This window comes from Lactuca serriola, chromosome 5, assembly GCF_051521515.1.
Source record: "Lactuca serriola cultivar US96UC23 chromosome 5, Lser_US96UC23_V15, whole genome shotgun sequence".
Classification (NCBI taxonomy): domain Eukaryota; kingdom Viridiplantae; phylum Streptophyta; class Magnoliopsida; order Asterales; family Asteraceae; genus Lactuca; species Lactuca serriola.
In genome coordinates this window covers 279,979,162-279,998,959 of record NC_136412.1, presented here as the reverse complement: position 1 = coordinate 279,998,959, position 19,798 = coordinate 279,979,162, and positions in this window count along the sequence as shown.

Genomic DNA, 19,798 nt, shown 5'->3' with positions numbered 1-19,798 from the left:
CTGAATGGGATGGTGGAGAAGGCCCAGGAACAGGAGATGGAGTTGGAGTTCCGCACCAAGCTGAAGCCAGAGCAGATTCAGAAAACTATAGGTCAGGCTAAAAACCCTAAAACCTCTGATTCTTCTAGTAGGGGCCAGCAGGGTCGTGGCTGGTGTGCCAAGTGCGGTAGGTCACATGGAGGAGTTTGTCGGCTGACGGGCACAGTATGCTACACCTATGGTCAGCCCAGCCACGGGAGTAGGGATTGCCCCAAGAATGGCTTGATCTGTTTCCACAGCAACCAGACCGGTCATAAAAGGGCCGATTGTCCGAAGTTGCAGGGAGGAGGAGGAGCAGTAGCGGCGCCTGTGCCCACCACCATGAGGATCACTGATGGCCACCCTGCCAAGGCGGAGGCTCCTGCGGTGAAGAGCTGCATATTTTAGCTGACCACGGAGGAGGCTCGAGCTGCCCAGACATCGTGGCTGGTACGTAATCTATTTTTCTTTCTTGTTTGTTATTATTTGATTATGCTTATATGTATACACATGTGTACTTGTATAGGGACCTTTTTGGTCAATGGTAAGTCAACCCATGTTCTTTTTAGTTCGGGAGCTACCCGATCATTCGTATCTCTTGCGCTTAGCAAGAAGCTCTGGGATGCTCCAGGGACATTGGATTCCCTGTTGGAGGTTAAGATCGCTAATAACTGCACCGTGAATGCTGAGAGGGTATTTCGAGGCTGTGTCCAGAATGTGTTTGGGGAGAGGTTTCGAGTTGATTTGGTTCTGATACTGTTACGAGGGTTGAAGGTTATTGTTAGGATGGATTGGTTAGGGGCCAACAGGTCCATGATAGATTGCGAGCGTCAGCTGGTGAGAGTTCAAACCCCAAGTAAGGGAGAACTGGTTATTCATGGAGAGAGAGCCTCGCAAGGGCCAACCCTCTATTCAGTTGTGAGGGCTAGGAGACTTCTTCATCAGGGTTGTTCGGGATTTTTGGCGTATATCGCGGATACGAGGGTTGAGACTGCGATAGATTTGGGTAGTGTTCTGGTCGTACGGGATTATCGGCCTGTCCTTCCCAAGGAGTTTCCTGGAGTACCTCCGAAGAGGCAAATGGAGTTTTGCATTGATTTGGTGTTGGTGTCGCTCCAATAGCCAAGGCACCGTACCGGCTACCTCCGCCCGAGATGTAGGAGCTATCTATGCAACTTCAGGAGCTGCTAGACCGAGGGTTTATCCGTCCGAGCAATTCCCTGTCGGCAGCATCGATCATGTTCGTGAAAAAGAAGGACGGGTCACACAGGATGTGTATTGATTATAGAGAGTTGAACAAGCTAACGGTAAAAAACCATTATCCACTTCCGAGGATCGATGATTTGTTCGATCAGTTGCAGGGTGCGTCTTGGTTTTCCAAGATTGATCTTCGCTCGGGGTACCATCAGATGAGGATTCAGGATGAGGATATACCGAAGACAGCTTTCAGGACTTGATATGGGCACTATGAGTTTGTAGTGATGCCATTCGGGCTCACCAATGCCCCAGCAGCATTCATGGATCTCATGAACAGGGTGTGTAGGCCGATGTTGGATTGGTCGGTGATCATTTTTATTGATGATATCTTGGTCTATTATAAGACCAAGGAGCAACATGAGTAGCATCTAAGGGAGGTATTGGAGATGCTAAGGACGGAAAGGCTTTATGCCAAGTTCTCGAAGTGTGATTTATGGTTATGAGAGGTGCAGTTTTGGGGGGCATATCATCAACCAAGAGGGTATTCTGGTTGATCCAGCCAAGATTGAGGCAGTGATGCAGTGAGAAGCACCGAAGAATGCATTAGAGATACGTAGCTTCTTGGGTCTAGCAAGGTACTACCGGAGATTCATCCAGGATTTCTCCAAAGTAGTTGTACCTTTGACTCGTTTGACCAAGAAGAATGTGAGTTTTTGTTGGGGCCCATATCAGCAGTTGGCTTTCGAGAGCTTGAGACAGAGGTTATGTGAGGCCTTTATTTTAGCGCTACCCGACGGTTTGGATGATTTGGTGGTGTATTGTGATGTGTCTATCACAGGGTTAGGCATTGTTCTAATGCATAGGGGGCATGTGATCGTGTATGCATCGAGGCAGTTGAAGCCTCATGAGGCGAATTATCCTACTCACGACCTGGAATTGGGGGATGTGGTGTTTGCCCACAAAATCTGGAGGCATTACTTGTATAGGGTTCGGTGCACCATCTACACTGAACATAAAAGTTTGAAATATTTGATGGATCAGCAGAACCTCAACATGCGACAGAGGAGGTGGTTGGATGTACTCAAAGATTATGACTGCAAGATCTTATACCATCCAGGGAAGGCCAACGTGGTGGCCGATGCTTTGAGCCGCAAGACGACAAGTTCTCCAATCGGTAACGTTTGTCTGAGGATGACAGTGGTCTCTCCACTATTAGATATGATCAATAAGGCTCAAGTGGAGGGTTTGAAGAAAGATAACTAGAAGATAGAGCGGATTCAGGGTCAGTTTCCTTTATTTGTACGGGATAGTCGGGTACTCTTGACACAATATGGTCGGGTGTGGGTACCGGTGACTGGGGGAGTGAGACAGAAGATATTAGAAGAGGCACATAAGTCCAAATTCTCTATACATTCGGGAGCTACAAAAAATGTATAGAGATCTAAGGTTGAGCTACTGGTGGCCCTACATAAATTTGGAGATCACTTGGTTTGTGGAGCGGTGCTTGACCTGCAGGAAGGTCAAGACCGAACATCAGCGGCCTCACGGTAAGGTTCAGCCACTACCCATTCCTACGTGGAAGTGGGAGGAGATCACCATGGACTTCATCATGAAGTTACCCAGGACAGAGAGGGGTGTGGATGCCATATGGGTTATTGTGGATAGATTGACGAAGAGTGCCCACTTGATTCTGATCTCCGAAAGCATCTTCGCTGAGAAATTAGTGGATATTTATGTGCGAGAGGTGGTGGAGGCACGGGGTGCCGATGTCAGTGGTCTCAGACTAGGGTGTTTGGTTTACATCCAAATTTTGGAGGAAGTTCCATGAGGAACTAGGCACACAGTTACACTTCAGCACTGCATATCACCCCCAAACAGATGGCCATAATGAGAGGACAATCCAGACACTGGAGAATATGCTTCGGGCATGTGTACTAGACTTCGGAGGTAGTTGGGATATATACATCCCACTAGCAAAGTTTTCATATAACAATAGTTTTCATGCCAGTATCGACCGACCCCTGTTTGAGATGTTGTATGGTCGGAGGTTTAGAGCCCTAGTTTGTTGGGGTGAGGTTGGAGACCGAGTTATGGGAAGCACTGAGTTGGTGCTCAAGACCACCGAGTTGATTTAGCAAGTGTGAGACCGGCTATTAGTTGCATAGAGTTGTTAGAAAAGCTATGCTGACCGACGTCGACAGATCTTGAGTTTCAAGTGGGGGACTTTGTTTTGCTGAAAGTGTCGCCATGGAAGGGAGTCATCAGGTTCCGGAAAAAGGGCAAGTTAGGACCCCGATATATTGGTCTGTTCAGGGTTTCTGCCCGGGTGGGCAAGGTATCTTACCGTCTGGATCTGCCGGACGAACTTAGGCAGATTCACAACACCTTTCATATGTCTCAGTTTCGTAAGTGTGTAACGGACGAGGTCGCGGTTATTTCATTGGACGACATTCAGTTTGATGAGAGCCTGAACTACATTAGAGACCCATTGCGGTTATGGATAGGAAGACTAAGGTTCTTTGTAACAAGGAGGTGAAGCTGGTGAAGGCGTAATAGCAGCACCGAAGAGGCTCTGAATGGACATTGGAGCCAGAGGATGAGATGCTGGAGCATTACCCCGATCTGTTTGCGTCTGTGGACTTCGAGGATGAAGTGTAGTCCAAGTGGGGGAGAGTTGTAACACTCCAAATCAGGTAAACCTTTTAACCCTTTTAAATGATTTAGTTGGAAAAAATGGTCCCTTTTTGTATGTTGGGTGTACCTAAGGGTACGCTTAGCGTACTATGGAGGAAGGATCACAGAGGAGTATTGCGTATGAGGGGCGTACACGACAGAGGACCAAAACCCTAATTTTCGGACTTGACACATATTTAAGCATCCTTAAGTCATTGGGACTAAACCCTAACCGGCCTCTTGAGCCTCATTTCATCCCTTTACCTCAGTTTTCCTTTGAGAGTGTGATTTTGGAGAATAGAAGTGTGTTGGTGGCCATTTTGGAGCTTATTTGAGAAAAAGAAGCTAGTGAGCAAGCTTGGGGTGGCATTGTGTTCCAAGAACTTGCATCTAGATCACCTTGAAGAGCTTCTGGAGGTATAAATTCTTGATCTTTCCATCTTATTCATTAGATCTAGCTAGGGTTTTCTATATTGTCCCTTTAGTTGGTTTTTGGACCTTCTCTTGAGAGTTGAGCAACTCTAGAGACAAAAAGGTTAGATCTAAGCTCTGTGAGCATGCTAGATGCATAAAGGTGCTAGCTTGAAGAGTATCTAGACTCCATGCATGAGTTTGAAGCTTTATATGAAGTCCTAATGTGAGGGATGAAGTTTTGAAGTCCCATATAGCATGCAAGGGCATAAGGTTGCAAACTTTATGCCCTAGGACGTCTTAATGAACTCAGATCTGATATTGGACGTTAGAACATCGAGTATTAAGCACTTAATGGAAGTAAGCGCTTAATTTATTTGTACATTGGGCATAATTTAGTGTACAGAACACGTACAACTCAAGGACTCAGTATGTTGTGCGTACAAGGGTGGTACGTAAGGCGTACGCACTCAGATGGGTTTGGGCTTGTTTTAGGGTTGAAATCCCTTTGGGCCTTAATCAGTCATTAGGCCTAGTCATGTTTTTGAGTTAATGGGCCAATTTATCTGTTTTTCGCCATGGTTTCTATGGTTGTTCCTTATTGGGTTATGAGGCCCATTAACGATTTTGGACATGGACTTTGGGTGTAAGACCTTGGAGGGTTTCCAAGGCATCCTAAGTAAAGACCTTGGGGGTTCCCGAGGCACTAGGGTATAAGACCTTGGAGGGTTTCCTTGGCATCTCTGGTCAAGACCTCTTGGTGTTCGCGAGGCATTGGGCTAAGACCATGCGGGGGTTCCCATGGCACCCGGAGTAAGACCCTGGAGGGTTTCTAGGGCATCCTTATATGTTTATTTGCATGGCTTATGTTGCTTATGTTGGATTAGGTGTCTAAGCCCATAACTATATTTGGTATGTACTTAATTTGATTATGAGCATGGTTCTTTTAGGTTGCCTTCACTCATACAACTTGATAGGATGACAAGTGGAGAGAGAGAGAGAGAGAGTATGATTTATTATATGAATAATAAATTGTTACTCAAAATGATTTTATTAATATATTATTTGGAAATCATATTATTAATTAGTAATTAATTAGTAATTAATTAGAAATTAATTTGATGTTAATTTTGGGATTGAAGGAACTGATTAATAATTAAGGGACTGGTTTTGTAAATCATTTATAGTTGCAAAGCTGGACTGATGGACTCCATAGAGTGGAGTGGACAAAATCCTATGGGGAAGCCCTATAGATTTTTTCCAAGGGCTCTAAAGCGTAGGTCAATGGTTTGCTTAAGCCTTAAGCAGGAATTAGGGTTTCCTCCAGAAACCCTAGCAGCCCACACAGCTATATAAGGAACCCTCCACTATGGGGTTTTCAGCCTAAGCTTTATGAAACCCTAGAGTAGCCAATTTTCACCTCTCTCCTAATTCTTTCTCTGCATTAGGTGTTTGTGACTCCATTAGAGGTGTAACATTTAGAGGAGTAGGCTTTCAAAGTCAAGATGAAGAAAGGATTATACTTGTTATTACTATATAACAAGTAAGGTGACTTCATAACCCTAATTTCATATGTGAATTTCGAAAATTGTATGCTAGTTCATAGGGTTATTGCTTTGGATTTTGCATTTGCATGCTCAATAGAGAAAAACTTAGATCCAAAGCAATTAGGGTTGCATGATCACATACGATGGTGTACTGTTCAAAACCCATCAACTTATGGGATTGATATGACTTATGTGGTTTATGTAGCTTTTATAGGTAATATGGTATATGTGATTATGTGGACTGTGTGGGGTATGCTCTAGGGAACTCACTAAGCATTAGCTTACAATTTGTTGATTTGTTTCAGGTACTTCTGAGCTTAAGGGCAAGGGCAAGGCTTGATGGATCGGCATGCACTCTCCGACATTTTATATGGGGACACTCTGATATTTGAAATAAAATGTTGATGTTATGGATTTTGAAAACAGTTTTCATTGATATTTCATATTTCATGGGAATGTTTTGATTAATTAAAAATGAAAATTGTGTTTGGAAATATGGGTTGTTACAGTTTGTTCATATGAAAGTTTTGTATATTAGCCATTTATTGTATGTTGCTATATGTGAAAGACATAGATCACACTAGGTTGCATGTGCCCTAATTATTTAAATTGTTTGAATAAATTTCTGCTTAGTGCATTGTAGATGTAACCCTAATAACCCATCAAGACTGCCTCAGTAACAAATCCCGCAGCGAGTGTGTACAATCAAACCTTCGCCTTCCCGCGCTCCTCATAAGTACCTGAAACCCATAAATAAACAACTATATGCATGAAACTTAGTGAGTTCCCCCAAGATACCACATACAACACATCATATATTAACAACTATGGGTTATCATCAATCATGGGGACTATCAGCAGTCCCAGTGGGCAACAACAGGCCCTATGGGTTATCAGCCACCTTGGAGACTATCTGCAGTCTTAGTCACCCATAAACGACATCATACAAAATAACAATTAGACCCAACTAGTCATCACAAATATAACTATTCTACCATATAGGTAAGAATAAGTGAGGAGACTCACCTGATACTAATGACAAACAAATGTCACACTCGAACTATCAGAACTAGATTCCGCCTAATATCACATTAATTAACCCTAATTAGAAATTAAGGTCCATAACTCAACTCCCAAGTCCAAATTCCAAAACTAAACCTCTTAATAGCAAAAAGACTATTTTGCCCCTACAATGGTCCAAAACCCTAAAATGTTGACCAAAAGTCAAAGTCAGCAAAATGTCAACTGCCCAGTGCGTACGTTGGGCGTACTCCTTCTTGTGCAGGGCGTACAACTCAAATCAGCGACCAACAGGAGCGGGCCTGGGTACGCAAGGCGTAGCCAGGTGTACGCCCGATGTACTTTGCCTATTCCATATTTATTAACTTTTATGTCTTAATCTGTTAAGACACCAATCCCAACTTCAGATCTGACCATAATGACATGTCTTAACCCATAAAGTCACCAACTTTAAGCCTTTTCATGGCTAGGATGGGCCCAACACAAAACTCTAACTTCCATCATACTTTAAGTCACTTCACTCATGCATGGCCCAAGGGAAACGATCAAGCAACTATTTGTATGAATCCACAAGACCTAGAACACATGAAAGGATAGCTAATATGCTCTAGAGTACTCCATACTCACAAAGGTCCAAGCTTTGGGAAAAAAAGCTCATAAAAACTCATATATGGAGATCTAAAAGGAAACACATCAAGGTATAAACTTTATACATTCAAAAGATGCACAAGATGAAGTAGTTTATGGATCCACAAACTTGCAAGTAACACCACCTTCTTCACTAGTCTTCTTCTTCAACAAAAGGCCACTAAAATCACCACCAAGATTCAATATTTTCACTCACAAGTAATACACTCGAGATTAGGGTTTGGAAGGAGTAGAGGCTTCTTATGGGAGGTCCAAGGAATGTCTTTAAATCCTAAAATCTAGGGGTTTAGAGACTAGGCTAGTACGCCCGGCGTACCACATGTACGCCCAACATACTAGCATGGCTTCTTCAATCCTGGTCTTCTCTCAAGTACACTACGCGTACCCTCATGTACGCCTAGCATATGGGCTGAAATGTCAAACTTAAACCACAAGGGACCAAATGTGCACACTTTTATTAGGACACGGGATAAAAATGAAAATACCTGGTAATCGGATGTTATAATTCTCCCCTATTAGAATAAGACTTCTCCCTCGAAGGTCCACTCCGAGCCTTTTGGTGTTGCCACTGAACTTTGACCAAGTTCACTACCTTGTTCCTCAAGATCTTCACTCTCACGTCCAGAATTGCCACAGGATTCTCGATGTAATTCAGGCGATCATTAACCTGAATATCCTCCAAAGGAACCACAACTATCTCGTCAACTATACACGTCCGCTCGCTTTGCCCGTCCTTCTACAGATGATATGCAGTAATGAAATGTAACCGGGTAGCCAACTCCTCATGAAACTTCTTCCAAAACCTGGAAGTGAAACAAACATCTCGGTCTGACATAATGGAAGTCGACACCCCATGTTGAGCCACCGCCTCTCGGACATAAATCTCAACAAGCTTCTCTGCAGAAGAGCCCTCGCTTATGGCCAAGAAATTAGCAGTCTTTGTCAAACGGTCCACTATCACCCAGGTAACATCAAAACCCCTCGTAGTCTTTGATAGTTTTGTAATAAAATCCATGGTGATCTTCTCCCACTTCCATAGTGGAACCTCTAGGGGTTGCAACTTTCTATGACGGTGCTGGTACTCGGCCTTGACCTTCCAGCAGGTCAAACATAGCTCTACAAACCAGGCCACAATCCTCTTCATACACGACCACTAGTAACTATGCTTTAGGTTGAGATACATCTTGGTAGCCCCAAGCTGAATGGAAAATCTTGACTTATGGGCCTCCTCCATCAATATCCGTCGAGCCCCACCCGTATAAGGCACCTAAACCCGCCCATGAATAGTCAAAAGCCCTCGGTTTTCGATACCAAAAGTTGAAATCTGACCGATCACCCGCTCACTTTTCCGGTTTTATTCCTTTATGGACTCCGACTGCGTATCCTTTATAATCTCCAAAACTAGGGTCGTCACGATCATCCTCATATACAAATCCCGAATCGGGGCACTAATCGCCCTCCGGCTCAAGGCATCGACCACCATATTAGCCTTGCCTGGATGATATATAATCTCATAGTTGTAATCTCTCACTACCTCCAACCACCTCCTCTGCCTCATGTTCAGGTTTGGTTGATTCATAAGATATCTCGGGCTCTTATGGTCCATGTAGATGGTATGTCGTACACCATAAAGATAGTGGCGCCAAATCTTGAGAGCGAAAATCACCGCCCCCAACTCCAAATCATGAGTGGGATACTTTGCTTCGTGAGGCTTCAGCTGCATCGAAGCGTATGTAATCACATGCCCCCTCATCGTCAACATAGCACCCAAACCTGCAATGGATGCATCATAGAAGACCACGAAATCCTCAACTCCCAGAGGGAGGGAAAATATTGGTGCCTCACACAGTCTCCAGCGAAGAGTCTCGAATGATGGTTGCTGCTCAGGCCCCCAACTGAACACAACATCCTTCCTCTTCAACTTAGTGAGAAGAACATCAATCTTGTAGAAGTCTCGAATGAATATCTGATAATATCCCGCCAAACCGAGGAAGCTCCGAATCTTATATGGAGATCTCGGCACTTCTCACCGCATCACTGCCTCTATCTTGGTTAGATCGACCAAGATACTATTCTGGTTGACGAGGTTTCCCAGAAACTGAATCTCGCGTAATCATAATTCACACTTTGAGAACTTGGCATATAGCCTCTCCATCCTCAAAACTCGAAGAATCTCACGTAAATGCTCCTCACGCTGCTCTCTGGTCTTCGAATAGAGCAGAATGTCATTGATGAAGACGATCATCGATCAATCCAACATGGGCCTGCACACCTGGTTCATGAGATCCATGAATGTTGTCAGTGAATTGGTGAGCCCAAAAGGCATCACCACGAACTCGTAATTCCCATAGCGAGTTCGGAAGGTCGTCTTCTGAATATCCTCCTCTCGCACCCTCATTTGATGGGAACCTCAAATCGATCTTGAAAAACCAAGATGCCCCCTACAACTAATTGAAAAGATCATCAATCATCGACAATGGATAACGGTTCTTCACCGTTAACTTGTAACTCCTGGTCATCAAGGCACATCCGGTGTGAACCATCCTTCTTCCTGAAAAAAAGGATCAGTGCTCCCCAAGGAGAACTGCTAGGCCAAATAAACCTTTTTCCTAACATCTTCTGAAGCCGAGAGGATAAATTCTGCATCTCATGAGGTGCAAGATGGCACGGTACCTTAGCAATTGGTGTCACACCCAGCATCAGTTCAATCTAAAACTATACTTGCCTTGCAAGAGTCACATCTGGTAACTCCTCAAGAAAAACATTAGGAAAATCGCGTACAAAAGGAAGATCAACAATTGGAAATCGATCCCTTCTCCTCAATCCAAGTATCCACTACATATGCCAGATAACCCATACACCCATGATGCAAACTTTGCCTCGCCCTGGCGGCAGAACAAAAGGCTAATCCCGACCTACTACCTTCACCATAGATGGTCAACACTCCCCCACTAGGGTCTCAAATCGTCACCATCGAACATTCACAATCAATCATATCCCTGAACTTGTTGGGTTTTGAGCATTCTAACACTCCTATGGTGTACATGCAACCCTATAAACCGTGGATCTATGTTTTCTCTATTATACATGCAAATAAGAACTTTCCAAGGCTTTAATCCTAACTAGCATACTATGAGGCAACTATACTACAAAGACTAGTTAGATGACATACCTTTTGGTGTAGCTTGATGTCTTCAAGCTTTAAGAGCTTAGCCCCAATAGTGTGGAAGCCTCAAGTGGAATCACAAATCATCAAAACACCTTGGAAGACATTGAGAATAAGAATACTTTGGTTCTCTCTGGTGAAATCGGCTATCCCTCTTAGTGTACCCACACTAGTGCCAATTTCACCAACCAATGACATCTTTATATATTCTGGAGACTAGGGTTAAACCCATGACCTTTCATTTCATATGATCCATGGGTTAAACACTCCATGAACTATCCATGAAATCTTAGCCCAACCTAAATGAACTTGGCCCATTCCATATATATAAGAGTCCATATTTAATTAGTTCATTCTGATCACTTAATTAATTATAAATTAATTCTTGATCAATACTAATTAAATAATATGATTATATATTAATATATTAGACCTTATAATATATTAATATAAATCATAAATATACTATTCTCAAAAGACTATCCATATAAATTGTGTCGGTGAAGTGCAACCCAAATGGACCATGCCGAGTCGGGTCAAGTACATACCAAATATAGTTATGGACTTAGACATTAATCCAATAGTCTCCCACTTGGATAAGTCTAAAACTATTATTGAGCATGACTTCAAAACCTAACTGGCAATCGTAGCTCTTAAAGCCGCTGTCGAACTCTGACCTTGTAAATGACCTGTCCATTAGATAAGGGATCATATATTCCTCCATTCTAGATATCATATGGATTGAGACATGGATTATAATCATTCTCTTTGTCTATTTGTTGTTTCCCAATTTCCGATTCATGACGACTGGCTTGGCCAAGCACTCGCATGTGTCATCATCAAATCATCGAGGGGGCCACATATATCGCTTTTATCTCGAAGGTAAAAGGAATGGATAAACTTCAACTCATATGGCTTGTTCTACTACTTGTTGAATCATACACAAAGGCATGTTTTATAACATCGAGTTACCAAATGCGGTTTCGTGCAATCAATGTACAACCAACTCATAGTAACAACTCATATCTCTAGGTTTGAAGAATATAAGATATTATCGTCTCATGATCACTCATGATAAAATCCATGAAGTGATTCAAATGAGCGTGGGTTGAATCCAATACTCAAAACTTATGAGCACTCATGAGTGTTGTAGCACAACTTTGTCCACCAACTTGGACCTCTACAAGCCAACCCATGACAGTCTTGATTCATATCTACTTCCAACATATGACCGACTGTGGATGGTTTGAATAACTTAGTCATCCCGGAAGAATAACCTAGTTATTATGGAAGTCAAAACATGCAAAATGAAACACCAGAATAATTGAATCTAATATGGTATCAAAACCTATGAATATAAATAAAACACCTTTTATTTGTCACCATACTGATTACTCATTATTCATTGTTCCGGTTTTATCAACTTTATACTTAAATTAAAAACACTAGTTGTCCCATGCTCCAAGCATGTACATTATGTTTTTCTAAACAATAGCTTTGCCATACACTAAGTATGAACTCTATGTTTATCTATGATCCTTTTCTTTGTGAACTAGATCGATTGAACATAATATCAATGATTCTCTTTTCACACGTCCAATTCCTTGTCTTAAATGTAAGAATTCCAGATTCCTATCATTTATCGAAATTTATATAGATTTTAAACTTATATGCACTGTTCCTCTTGTTATGATTATGCACAAAGCCACAAAGGCTTGGCAACAATCATTACAGAGGATCCCAATGGATAGCAATTCCATGGAAACGATGTCTCAGATTCAAAGCGCATTGCTTTGAACATGCTTCTTGCATTAAGTTTCTTTAACCTTACACGGATTGCTTCCACCTATAAAGACAACTCTATATTCCCATTTTGACTACCACTTCTGAACAAGAGTTTCCTCTTTTCATACTATGTCAATATGGTCCTTCCAATATTAATAGTATACTTCTAAATGTTCTTGAGCAACCAATCTTTGGTAAACCTTAGATTGTCCTCAACAATTGCTTAATCACTTTAATCATATCCAATTCTAGACCTTTTCCTCTCTTAATGCCCCAGGCATTTGGAAAATTTTAGAAAGGATGAATATAGCACATGTAATCGATCTTGTACCCAAAGTAAATGGGACACGATTCATGATGTTTCACATAAAGACAGGGTTCTAGACCAGTCTTTTGCCATAATAATTTTTGTTTGCCATATTCTCAAATTTTGACTATGAAAAGGACTCAAAATCATTAAGATGATCTTAAAACATGATACTAAAGTACTCTCCCATCTTTTCAGATTTGAGAAACTTTTATCCTTCTGCCTAATTTGAATCTTCTTATTCGTTTTGTCATACATTGAAACTTTTCCAATGTCTCAGAATTATACTTAAGCTTGTAAGTATAATCATATTTACTAAACCTTAGTAAATCATGACGAATAGTCTTATCCATCTTTTGTGGTGGACTTTGACAAGTGCACAAGAAAGTGTACTTGATCTCTTAGTCCTTCTCTTGAGTCACATATACATGTGAACCCGGAACTAATCTTAATTTTCCAAAGTTGAAAATTCTCATACATCACACTAAACACCTTGTATGATTCCAAGTTTTGGTCCAATTGAAACTTGGGTGATGAGAATCTTTCCTTGTTTGGTAATTTTGACACTACCATAAATGAAAGAATCAAACTCATATTTCCAATATTGCTATAAACATACAAACATCAAGTTTTCATGAATGTCATGGCAAGGAGATATAAAATAAAGTAAAACAAACTTTTATTTATTTATAAAATGTAGAAAAAACTTTTCCTTACACTGCAAATTTAAATGAAAACTATGCTATTACATGTTTCCTAGAAATCTATCATAACTCTTAAGAGTAGCTCAAGAATCCGATCTTCAACCAAGCGATAGAAATCCATCTTCGCGATCAGATTCAGCATACTCTTTCTTTAAGTTTCCTTCACTTTTTCCTTTGATTCTTAAAACATCAACATGTGACCCAGTCACATCATGTAATAAGAATCTCAGAATAGAAACTTAACCGAGTTAGATAGTGGACTTTACCTGAAGTAGAGTCAAACTTATTGACTTTACTAGCCTTATGATCTTTCAGGTAAATTTGGCAGCTTCACAACCAATGCCCTTTCCTTTTGGAAATAGAACCATATGGACCCTTTGGGAATGGTACATGGGACACTCTCAGACTTAGCCTTTCTTTTTACCATTTGGTCAACCGAGTTGACTATGGCCAATCCCTTTCAATTAGGAAGAAGATGCTTTTTCTGGATTTCCAGTGTCACCATTTTCAATGTCCATAAAGTTTTGGGAAGTCGATCTTCTAATCAAATTTGCTTTACTAGCCTTCCAAATCATTGATGATTCAGCAGCACCACGCAAATAGATAAGATCATTAAGGGTCTTGTCATAGTCTGTTTCATGGGAGTCCCAAAGGAACTCACTATGTGACTTAGAAAGTGATTGAACCGCTAACTTTCTCAAGACTTTGACACCCAACTCTCCCGGCTTGTCAATATGTGACTTAATCTCCAAGATGTGATCACACATAGACCTCGCTTGCCAATAGGGTTTGAGTGACCTTGAACTTGTGGGTTAGGAATAATTGGAGTAGGTGGAGGAAGTGAAGTTCCAAGAGATTTAGGAAGATCATAGATGTCTGAACTATACATCTTTTGGGAGATATTCAAGATAGTTGATCTAAGGTCCTTAATATAACACCCAATATGAAATATTAAGACTAGGACCCAACACAATATTTTATAACTTAGAAGAGGGATGCCGTAATCCAAGCTATAGAATATTTGAAGGTAGGTGAATGATGATTCACCAATTTCCACCATGAAAAACGAAATAAATTATTAGGTTTTTAATTGGATTTGAAACTCCTAGATCTTTTGAGATTCATTGAACTGTTCAATGGCATGTTTCAATCTCGAGTGTGCCCTTCAGGTTTTGTGACTGGGATGCCGAGGATCACAAAACAAGGTGTGAAGTAACCATGCAAATTACTTGGTACCCTTAAGTGTTTACCCCTCAATCGATGTGCCGTTTAACCACACACGCTCCATCGATACTATGATAAACATTAAGTTACCCTTTTCCTACCTTGTTAAATACGAGTTATTGTGTCGGTTAACCACACGCGCTCCACTAACTGACTTAAACAAAGTGCAAAGTGTAATTTCATGAATTAGCACCTTATTCACATTTTCCTAAGTAACTAAGATTGGGTATTTATAAAAGGTTTAGTTACTTAGTATTTATCATTAATACTTTTAATGAAGGGAGAATATATAGTCTTTGTCCTACCCGTTCGGCTAACGACCCTCCACCACTCAAGGAAGCGGTGGGTGAGAGTGGACACCTATTAAACTGTCATTTTATAGGCAGTAACCTTATACCCCCCTTATAGACCGGCTTCGTGAATGAGGCCTACTAATGGTAAGACTGACTTGCTCTTATACATATATATTATTATTAACTTATAATATTATAAAGTATAAGGGTTGAATCTTAACTTTTAAAATTATAAGGGCTAACTTGGAATTAAAGTATTCATAAGAGAAAACTTTTCAAATTCCAAAACTTGAGGGCAAGTTTTGTAACTTTCAAAACTTTTCTATTCCATAACTTATGTGTTTAAAGTAGTTTTAATTAAAAAACTTTTCAAGTTCCATAACTTGAGGATAAGTTATGGAAGATTTTAAACTAATTAAGAAAGTGACTCTTCATAATTCATAACTTATGGAAGCTTTATGAGTTTAACTAAGGTTACACATATTTTATTTAATGAAGAGACTCTTGAACCTCCACAACTTGAGGACAAGTTATGGAGTCATAAAACCATTTAATGAGAACAAGACTCTTCATTTTTGTAACCTTTGACAATTTTTATGAGTTTTAAGAAACTTAAATGTGACTTTTCATGTAACTTGAGGACAAGTTACACAAACACATTTTAGAATCAACTTTTAGATTAAAATGGATTGAAAACAACTATTCAATTAACTTTTCTATTAATCAAAGCAACTCATACGAACAAAGATAATTCACATCAAACTTTTCCATGTAATTAGCAATACTCTTAAACTAATACAAAACAAGAATATATTGACAATTATCTTTGAAATTGGATTAGCATGAACATTACCACATCAAAAATAGGTTTATAAGTTCAAAAACAACTTATGGTAACGTTCCTAGTCCATTTCTAGCCAAAACAGTCGAATATATGCTTTCTGGGGGTCCAACTCGACGAGTGCATGAACCAAATCGGCGAGTTGGATCATTTTGAACATTTTTAGGGCATGGACTCATCGAGTCCCCTGATGGACTCGCCGAGTCCGTTGTCCAGACAGCAAAAAAAACTTCAATTTTTAAGCAGTTTTTGCAAGTGTAACAAGAAAACAAGCCTAGGCTCTGATACCACTGCTGGGTTTTGAGCATTCTAACACTCCTATGGTGTACATGCAACCCTATAAACCTTGGATCTATGTTTTCTCTATTATACATGCAAATAAGAACTTTCCAAGGTTTTAATCCTAACTAGCATACTATGAGGCAACTATACTACAAAGACTAGTTAGATGACATACCTTTTGGTGTAGCTTGATGTCTTCAAGCTTTAAGAGCTTAGCCCCAATAGTGTGGAAGCCTCAAGTGGAATCACAAATCACCAAAACACCTTGGAAGACATTGAGAATAAGAATACTTTGGTTCTCTCTAGTGAAATCGGCTATCCCTCTTAGTGTACCCACACTAGTGCCAATTTCACCAACCAAGGACATCTTTTTATAGTATGGAGACTAGGGTTAAACCCATGACCTTTCATTTCATATGATCCATGGGTTAAACACTCCATGGACTATCCATGAAATCTTAGCCCAACCTAAATGAACTTGGCCCATTCCATATATATAAGAGTCCATATTTAATTAGTTCATTCTGATCACTTAATTAATTATAAATTAATTCTTGATCAATACTAATTAAATAATATGATTATATATTAATATATTAGACCTTATAATATATTAATATAAATCATAAATATACTATTCTCAAAAGACTATCCATATAAATTGTGTCGGTGAAGTACAACCCAAATGGACCATGTCGATTCGGGTCAAGTACATACCAAATATAGTTATGGACTTAAACATTAATCCAACAGAACCAACTCAACCAATCCATACCCACGATCACACATACATCCCCCAAACGCAATAGGGATAAGATCTATCGGATAACCAACTCCAAAAATCTCTAACACACAACCCCGGTAGATATCAATAGCGGATACCGGATGCTCATCAGGTATAGAAACTCTCAAGGGCCTACTGAAGACCTACCGTGCAATACTAAAACCGCGACAAAAAGATGAAGACACAAAAGATCGACTTGCACCCGAGTCAAACAACACAAGCACATGTACAGAATTCACAAGAAAAGTACCTACAGGATCAATAACATAAGTAACATAAATAAATCAACTGAAATGCTCTCCCTCGAGCCCTCGGTATCTCGGCCTTTAGTAATATGCAGAGTTGATGGGGTCAAAGCTTGAACCGCCCTAGATACAAGTTGAGGACACTAGACCCTCAAATGTCCTGTCTGGTTGCAATTGAAGCAAACCTGAAATCCCTTGGGGTAATCCTTGGCCAAATTCCTCTCTTTTCCATACAGGTAGTAAGCCGTCCCTGACCAACAGGGTCCCTCATGCCCCCTGTCGCACTTACCGCAAGTGCGTCCCTTCTGGTCTCTAACTCTTAATTTAGCGGGCTTGGGTCGCTTAGTCACCGATTCTGACTGTACTAGCATCCTATCTCTCACCTGGGTCTCCCTATCTTCTCTAGCCTGGGTCACCAGCTCAATCTCTCTCCTCCTATCATTGGTCTGTAGCTCAGCCAATGTCCGATATGAGGTGTTCGCCACGAACATTCAAATATCCCTCTTCAGAATACTCAGATATTGAATCACATGTGCCTGCTCAGAACAAAACAATGCCCTCTCATGGAACATCCTGGTGATCTCAGTCACCGTCTCTATCTTCTGCTTGAAAGACAGGAACTCTTGGTCCAACCTCTCTCTCTCAACCATTGGAACAAACTCATCTCTAAACATCTTAGTAAATCTCTCCTAGATCACCGTAGAATGCTCTGCAAGGGTATAATCAGCGGTCACAAACTTTCACCAATCCTTCGCTCCCAAGCGAAGCAGGTTCAACACGAAACAAACCCTCAGATTCTTCGGACAAGAGAAAGTGTAAAAACAACCCTCAACATTAGAAATCCATATCACCGCAGAAATCGGATCCTAGGCCCCATCCAAATCGGGTGGCTTTGTGTTGTTGAACTCCCAGTACCACAACGAATCACCCCCTGCAGTCTCATAGCAGAAACAGTTGTAGTAGTTGCGACAGCAGCAGTCTCAGTGACGGTGGCATAGCACTTGTCAAAAGTCTCAATCAGCGTGGTCTTGATAGACTCAAACATCTCGGAATATCCCCTCTGATTTTTGCGGCCACTTTGGCGGAAACAATCTTACGGATCTCATCATCACTGGCACTCGGCCTCTCGAGGTTGCTGGAGCCTGAACCTCGGGTAACCACCATACTAAAACACATAAGAAAACCACCAGAATCATGCTAAAGCGCATACACAAACACCTACACACTCCTACAAGTTCCTTAGTCCCTTAATATTCCTTCTTTAGCCGCGTATAGATCCAGTGCTTTCAGTAGTACGGGCCCAATACTACCTTCCATAACCAACCCATATTTGTCTCAATTCATCCCCAGCACGACTCTGCCTCACAAGATCTCCAATGTCCTCATCATTTGCTTCTTGCATTCCAATTTTACATAACACGAGATTCGAAAGACATTCGAATAAATGATTCTACCTTAAATCTACCACCAAACGAGGAACGGGAAGGAAGGCTAAATCAGACATTCTAAGGCTATAAAATCCTAACTATGTATAATTATACAACATACACCATGCAAATAACAATGATAGATTCAATCTCATAAGAACTAACTCCTAGGCTAAAGGCATCACAAATCAGGCAACACTATCACACCATTCATGTAGGGTCCTTAGCCTACCGCTAACTAGCAGGCAATTCAATCAGCTTGTAAAATACCAGCTCTACACTACTCATAATATAAATTGAGGTATTTTGGGAAACTACCGCTCGAGCTCTGGTTGATTGTACACACTGCTTCACAACCAGGGCTTTGATACCAAATTGTAACACCTCAAAATTTAAACTTTTTTTTCATTTTTAAATTACCAAAATATTGTTGATGAACCAAGTCATCCAAAACATAAGTGTCAAATATAAATTATCATCATAAAATATCAGAGTATCTTAGACTGCCCCAGTAGCAAATCTCTCAGCGAGTGTGTACAATCAAACATTCGCCTCCCACGATCCTCAAAAGTACCTGAACCCCATAAATCAACAACTGTAAGCACGAAGTTTAGTGATTTTCCCCAAGATAATACATATAACACATCATAAATAAACAATTATGGGTTATCAACAATCCTGGGGAATATTAGCAGTCCCAATGGCCAACAGCACGCCCTATGGGTTATCAGCAACCCTAGAGACTATCCGCAGTCTCAGTCACACATAAACTGCATCATACAAATTAAAAATTATACCTAGTTGGTTATCACAAATACAACTATTCTACCACACATGTAAGAATAAGTGAGGAGCCTCACATGATACTGATTGCAGATAAATCTCACACCCGAACTGCCGGAACTAGACTTCGCCTAATATCACAATAATTAACCCTAATTAGAAATTAAGTTCCATAACTCAACTCCCAAGTCCAAATTCTACAACTAAACCTCTTAAGGGCAAAAATACCATTTTTCCCCTTCAATGGTCCAAAACCCTAAAATGTTGACCAAAAGTCAAAGTCACCAGGAGCGGGCCTGGCTACGCGGGGCGTAGCCAGGAGTACGTCCGGCGTACTCCGCCTATTCCATATTTATCAACTTTTATGTCTTAGTCCGTTAAGACACCTATCTCAACTTCATATCTTACCATAATTGCATTTCTTAACCCATAAAGTCACCGTC